This window comes from Camellia sinensis, chromosome 11 (assembly GCF_055761805.1).
Source record: "Camellia sinensis isolate YWXY chromosome 11, ASM5576180v1, whole genome shotgun sequence".
Lineage (NCBI taxonomy): Eukaryota > Viridiplantae > Streptophyta > Magnoliopsida > Ericales > Theaceae > Camellia > Camellia sinensis.
In genome coordinates, this window is record NC_138971.1 from 99266527 (window position 1) to 99274139 (window position 7613).

A 7613-nucleotide genomic window follows, 5' to 3' on the forward strand; every position below is an offset into this window, starting at 1 on the left:
TGTTTGGAATCAACTTTCCAAACCTCTGCAGAGAACTCTGTATTACAGCCGCGTTTTTTGTGAAAATTTTGGCCAGGGGAAGACCACCCGAACGTCCTTAGGGACTACCGCCCGGACGTCCTTGGGGACATCCACCCGGATGTCCTCTGCTGTACAGAATTTTTTTTTTTTTTTTTTTTGCAATTGATTTATATAATTGGAAAAAAAAAAATTCTGAAATTTTTTTAATTTTTAATGTGCTTTAAAATAATTTTGAGTTGTATATTTAGTTATGAGTTGTAAATTTTTGTATCACATATTAAATATCACATCAACAATTCCCCACTCAAATCAAACATCTTTTTCAAAACTATTTTCAAAACTCTTTACCAAACAAATTTTCTACACTCAAATCATAATTCTACAACACACAAACTCAAAATACAATTCATACTCTCAAATCACATTTACAAAACACAACCAAACGCAACCTTAGTTATTTTGTTGGGAGAGTGCCACAGGCATAGCTTATTCGGTAGTATATTTACAAAATTAGGGCAGCACTGGGAGCTCCAAAAAACATTTTCACATGAACTAACTAATCTCTGAAGTGTTATATCCATTTTATTATGAATATATCTTGACTCAAAATGTTTTATTAAATGATTACTTGTGTTAAAGAAACGTGCAATTAGTGTTTTTTGATGGTAAATTACATTTTCTACTTTTGCAATTTGTATCAAATCTCACTTTGATTTCTACCTATAAAATTGTGACAGTTAAATCTTGAACTTTTGGTCAAGTTTTAATGTCCCCATTTTGTTACTTCACCGTATAAGTTTTTAACAGAAATCAGTAATGTGACAAGAATATGACTACAAAATAAAAGTAAAAAAAGCAAAAATCAACCTCATTTCTTGCCTATACACATTTCATCTCAAAATTTATATTAAATTATGACTGTATTATGCTATAAAAAAAAAAAAACACAAATTATAAACAATTAAAGAGATGAACTAAGATTTTGCAAAAATTAGAATCACGAAGTTTTTTTTTCCACAATAATACAGTTTTTTTTTTCCGTTCCTCTTATTTTCTCTTCGATTTCTCCAATATCTTTTTTAATTTCAAAAGTTCTATTTCTTTGCTTTTGCATCATAATTTTCAGGAAATGAATATATGTATATATATTGTATTATATAATTCACACGGTTTATCATGTGGGACAAAATGTGTATTGGTGGAAAGTGGAGATGATTTCCCTCTCTCATTCTCATTTCATAGTCACATATTTGTCATTTGACTGGACTATGTTAAAACCATAAATAATAGAATAATATAAGAATGACATTGACACTTGTATAAAAATCAAAGGGATTGATTGTCATGATTTCATATGTAGTGACAAAAATGAGATTTGATACAAAATGTAGGAATGCAAAATGTAAGAGTACAAAATGTAATTCATCCTAAGTTGGGGGTATAGCAATGACAATAATTCCACATAGTTGTTATGAGATTCTAACATGACAATGATCAACGCTTATTTGAACAAGTCCTTTTGATGGAGATGAGTGATTACATCTCATTCTTGGAAAGTGACCAATACCAATTGGTGGACTGGTTTGCAAGTTTGAGTCCCGACCTAATTAGCATTAGCGTTGTCGGCCTAATAGCATTTATAGAAGGACCAACCCACTTTCTGAGCCCACAAAGTGATTGGATTGCCGAATGTTGCCATAAGAGGAGAGAATGAGAGGGAATAGTTGTTATAAGAGCATTTGTGAAGGGCGAGGGTTAATGAACTTGGAGTAGTGTCTTTATTTTGGATAATTAAAGATCAGAAGCATAGTTTTAAATATCGGCCGATACGTTACATATCGGCCGATACGTTACATATCGGCCGATACGTATCGAAAAAATAGGACACCGCGACGGATATAGGCTGATATACCGCTAAGATTGGAAATCGCAAGCGTATCGGCCGAGTCCCGATACGTATCGGTCTGTAACCGTTACACAAGCCGCGACGGGCCGATACTCATTGGTTTGGACTGGTACGGAAAAGAAAAAGCTGAAAAACCTGTGAAATAATTTTTAAAATTTCACCACCGCGACACCCGATTCCCGATACGCACCGATCGATACTACCGATACCGATACTCCGCGATCAATACCGTTACATTACCCAATACCGCGATTTAAAACTATGATCAGAAGACTATAACTTGCTTATAGTTGTTTGAGCAACTTAGGTTTCTATATGACACTACAAGAAATAAGGGTTTTTGCGACGTTTTTTTAATGACGTTTTTTAAAACATCATTTTTGTTAATATTTAACGACGTTTTAAAAACGTCGCATATTTTTTTTTATTCAAACGACACAGTTTTGTAATTGAAGGCGTTTAAAAACGCCTCCAAATGCGGTAGGCCACACGCGCCTATTTTAAATATGAGGATAAAGCTTTTGTAAGCCCTTAGGCCTTCAGACATAAACCAACATAGAATCCTCCCATCGCCTCTCTCTCAAACCTCTCTAAAAACCCTTATTTTCAATCTCACCTTCAAATCTCACAGATTCATCGAGTTAGAAGCTCCACCACCACCACCACCATCTGCACCGGCGAGGTAGCGAGATTCACCGATTCATCGATTTCACAGATTCACTGATTCAAATCTCACAGATTTACCGTTTTTAGATCAGTCTGCACTGCCACCGTGATTTCGATTCAGATCGGTTTGCACTGCCACCGCGATTTCGATTCTATCTCTAGATCTCTCTCTCAGAGATTTATCTTTGATTTCATCTCAGAGCGATTTCGATTTCTCTCTCTCTCTCTCTCTCTCTCTCTCTCTCTCTCTCTTTTGAAGCTCCACCGCCACCACCATCTGCACCAGCAAGGCATCGATTTCTCTCTTGGCTCTGACGCTGGTTCCATTTATATTGTTAATTTTCATCGGCCATCGCTTCTTCTTCGTATTTTGTTTTGATTATCAGTTTTCTATTTTAACTCTCAAATTCTAAATTGTATTATTGAAGTTATTTGGAGAATGAGAGTAGTTTATTTTGTGAATACGAAGCTGTGAAATTACATTTATGGTTTTATGATAGTTGTTAACTTCTATTAAGCTGTGAATTTACTTTCCAATTCCAATTCCAGTATGGTATTCTAGCAGCTTTAACTTTAACCTCATCAGCTCTATTTATTGGTCTAAGAGTAAGATGAGCTTTAGGCTTTTCTTGATTCCATTTAGTTAATTTGTTGGCTCTCTCATTTTCCTTAATTTTCCCACAGTTCCTCTCTCATTTTCTCTCACTTTCTCGCCCCAGCAAATTCCGACAAACAGTCTCCAGCAAGAAAAGGAGTAGAACCCTAGTCTGGTTTTATCAGTTACCTATACCATCAATATCCATATCGTTAGATATTTTCTTGAATATGCGGAACATGTTCATTTGTCATCAATGTGAAGGATAATTTTCCATTGTTGTTTTGTGGAGAAAAATCTTTATTGTATAACATGATTTTGAAATTTTAGGTGTTAAGTATATTTTTTCTTAAAGTTAGATGACAATTGTTACGTTCAGTTTTCTTTTCCTTGTTTATCTGGAACATATGTCTTTCTCACTTATGCTTGGTGTCATTTCAATGTGTGGTGCTCATGCTTGTTAGATTGATGACTATGAAAAACAGAACTTATGTGCTCTTGATCTATGATATTAGGCTCTTCATCTTAGGCACATTTTTCAAAATCAATTTATTCTTTGGTAGTCAATTTTGTTTCAGATTATTGAACCTTAGCATGAATTATATAAATAAGTCTTTTATTTTGTCCCACTATTTGCTCAGCTGATTAAATGATCTAAGGCTTGTAATTCCACAGGGCATCATTTAGCCCTAGTTCTAACCTTTGTTTAAGGCTCCATTCTCTATAAGAAAAGGAATTTCTTTGTCTATGACAGAAATAGTTGAAGTCACTTCAATGAAATTGTAGTTTTCTGTCCCTCCTTTCTGCATTTTGTCAGGACTGAATTGCACAAATATGGTTATTTGAATGATTAATTTTTCTTAACTTCATCTGTATTTCCTTCTAAAATGCACCTCTTTTTCTATTTGATGGATTCTTTTAAACTTTGTTCTAGCATTGTTCAATAATTATGCATATTCTGTCCTCTCATTGGTCATATATTTGAAAATAAGGGGTTGGAATTGATGTCTCATGTTGTATCTTCACTACTGAAGACAATGAGTAGCTGATGCCTGCTGCATTTATGCCAAAACATGTTACTAAGGAAAATATGTTTGTGACCCCTAAAAAGCCTCCCCTAATTTGACTCATAATGACATGGCATGTTATGTGTCAACTTTTGATTTGCCCCAAACTCAACCATAGAAGACCCAACTCCCTTGTCACGTTATTATGGGTGTATTTGAGGATTTAAATTGTGGGTCTCTATCATTTCTATGTTACTCAGTTTCTTAATTGAAAGATACTCTTTTCTTTGATTCTTTGCTATGTTAATAATTTCAGTCCGAGCATGATGGGTTAGATGTACAAGTGCACCTGAGTGATGAACATCATTATGAAGCAGATGTAATTCCCAACATGTCAAGGTCACCTAGGGTAAAGTACATAACCTATTATGAAGACTCTGACAGTTTTCCTGGAAAGAGAACAGCAGTTTGGGAGCTTGACAAGGGTATGTAAAATGTCTTACAAATCACGTTAACTGTTGTATGCAATTTTGGACAATGGTGGCTTCAAAGGATTTCAGGCTCAGTAAATACTTACACTTGGCTTAAAGGAAATGCTTAGCTGAGAATGAGTGAAAATTCTCTGTTATAAAATGTCTGGGTTTGCAATATTAGGCTTTTCATTGCTTTATTTTATCTAATATCTAATATGTTATTTGTTAATAGAAAGTAAATGTATCTAGCAATCAATTATACACTTTACGTTTATTTATCTGTTCACATGTATTGTATGTATCATTTCCCTTAAACAGGATGAATGAACCTTATAGCCAAATAAATGAGTTTTTGGTTTGTGCACCAAGAGTAGTAAAATAGTAAGAAAAAATTATGGCTACATCTCAAGGTCACGGGTTGTGGAAAGCAAGTTTTGCATTTTAAGGTCATATTCAACAAAAAAAATATGAAATAATCTTTACTGAAATAACATTAGCTCGCTTAAATTCCACAAGAACATGAAGTACAATTTATGCTAATATTCTCTTAGCATAGTGAAAAAAATGTTGTAAAAGCTTCTCTGTCTTCCTTTCATCTGAGTAATAGCATTACAGATTATGCCACAGCCCACAAACATTTGACCATATTATAGTTTCCTCACAATTTTAAACATTAGGAAAGAACTAAGACCCATATAGATAGATCTAGTTCTTTTCTTACTCTAGTTTGTTTCTTCTCTTTATCAACCATAATGGCACTTTAAAATTATTTGGAACTGCTTTCATGTAGCAAATCACAGGCACATTGTTAGATCTCCAGTTCTAATGCGGGAATTGTGGCTTGAGATGTGGCATGATAGCCATCCTGATTCAAAATCAAAATTTGTTACAAAAGGTGGATCTCTTCTTTCTTAGTTCTTTTTGTTTCATTAAATTGTTTTACCTCTTAAATTTTACATGGAACAGCTAAGCGTGGACCTTTGACGGAAGATGACTGTTATTGGGATTATGGAAAAGCATAGTGTACAGATACGTTTTTGGAGATGTTCACCTTGGGTAGAGTTATAGATTGAGGAATTCTTCAGCTGATCTCCTCTTGCATTACTTATAAAATACGAGGTGCCTTTTGTTCTGCTGGCTATATTGTGTGGGCTTTAAACTAGATTTTTGAGTGATCGAAGGTTCACTTATTGAAAAATAACCACAAAAAAAGAGAGGGAGGTTTTTTCTTGAAGGCATTTTGGAAAAATTTCGTACTCTTCTGGAGTGTCGGGGAAAGAAAGAAGTTAAAGAAACTTGTAAATGTAGTAGAGGCTAGTTGTCTGTTTATTTGTGAAGTATAGGAAGATGATAGCTGAACGTGATCATTCTATCAACTTTTGAAACAATCAAAGTTTTGGGGAAAGATTTTGAAAAACTGGGTGTGGATGGAATTTGCCATCATGTCCTTTAGAATGCTCTATGTATTTCTCTCAATTGAAGGAAAATGACAGATTGAAGTAGCAGACCTAGTAAGAAATACAAGAGGGTGTATCCATTTTGGCCAGTGAGCTCATAGACTATGTATTGTTTTCAAAAGTTGGGATTCAACTACCTATTTTTAAAAACCATGTTATGGAACCTTTCCCAGAATTCATTAGTTTACATGTGTTTTTGATTGGGACCAATCCTTCTTTGTTTCTGCTTTTTCAGGACTCTTCAGATGTTTCTTCAAGAGCTGGCATCTCACCACCATTTTGTTTCCATAGTTGCAGACATGCTGCATAGTGCCAATTGGAGGCACATGTGACGAATGTACACATGTAGCTTCTCATTATCCTTATATTATATGCTCTATGGTAGAGGTGTTTTTATTATTATATTTTTTCTTTTTTTTTAATTTCTGACATGCATAACTTGAATGCTGTATTGCAGTGTAAAAATCCTCACTTCTGAAAGTAAATGGCGATGATGTGCTTTGAAGTATTCACTCTACATGTAAGCAGGTGACGTTTTGCAAAAATTGCAGGTTGCCGAAAATGATAAAGGTCTCTTTTTAGTATAAACTGATCTGTTATTCATTACTTTGAGTTGTTGCTCAGTATATTCAACCTCCATTGAACATGAACGGTTCAACAAAGGTTGTGACTCAATTTTTTTTTTTTTTTTATATTTTCTCAATTTTATAATTTTATTTAATATATAATTTAATTTGTTAACAACACTAAAAAAATTTAATTTGTAAGGTCATAATTTTTAATTTATCTAAATCAAGATTCAAGAGAGTATGTGTTTTCTGCGGTAGCAGCCCCGGCAACAAGCCCAGCTACCTGCTCGCCGCTATTCAGCTTGGAAACGAACTGGTAACCATTTACCACTTGTCAAAATATCATGAAACAATTTGAATTTGAAAACAAGTCTCTTATTTTTCTTGTAATTAATTGATTAACAATTGTCAAGAAACATTCTTATTCTTATTGTGATTTTTTTTACTTTAAAGTGGAATCGAATTTCATAGACTAAAACAGAGAACAAAGGGGCTCTGTTTTTTTTTTTTTTTTTTTTGGAACCATTTCATTCCAAAAGGGTTGATGGGTCTAATCTCCCAAGCTGTCTATGATGGTGGCCACCACGTCTTAGGGTAATCTCTCTCTCTCTCTCTCTCTCTCTCTTCTCCACTCATAAACTCCATTATTTATTTTTTTGCAGAGTGATTCCAAAAACTCTTATGCCTAGAGAGGAAATTCACTGCACTTGTTTCCTCATAATTTCAATTAAAACTGACTTCATTGAAATTCTTTAGCCTTTTGTTTTTATTTTTATTTCAGTGTATGTGATGATGAAGCTCATTTAACATTCACCCCCAAAAAAGTTAGATGACTAAACTGTTTGGAAAAATGCTAATGGTAATCTAAAGGGCTGTAAATAATATTGGTAGATGTATAAAATATCTATAAAGTGTAGAA

General features: G+C 34.0%; 2 long non-coding RNA genes across 2 annotated transcripts; both read left to right on the forward strand.

Moving 5' to 3' along the window:
- The first annotated feature begins 4543 nt into the window (after nt 1–4543).
- Nucleotides 4544–5686, forward strand: LOC114256827 (uncharacterized). The gene is made up of 3 exons (XR_014345306.1): nt 4544–4680; nt 5459–5563; nt 5635–5686. It is a non-coding gene; the product is annotated as an uncharacterized LOC114256827 (long non-coding RNA).
- LOC145803185 (uncharacterized) lies at nt 5685–6713 on the forward strand. The gene is made up of 3 exons (XR_014345305.1): nt 5685–5787; nt 6361–6462; nt 6583–6713. It is a non-coding gene; the product is annotated as an uncharacterized LOC145803185 (long non-coding RNA).
- Nucleotides 6714–7613: the final 900 nt, after the last annotated feature.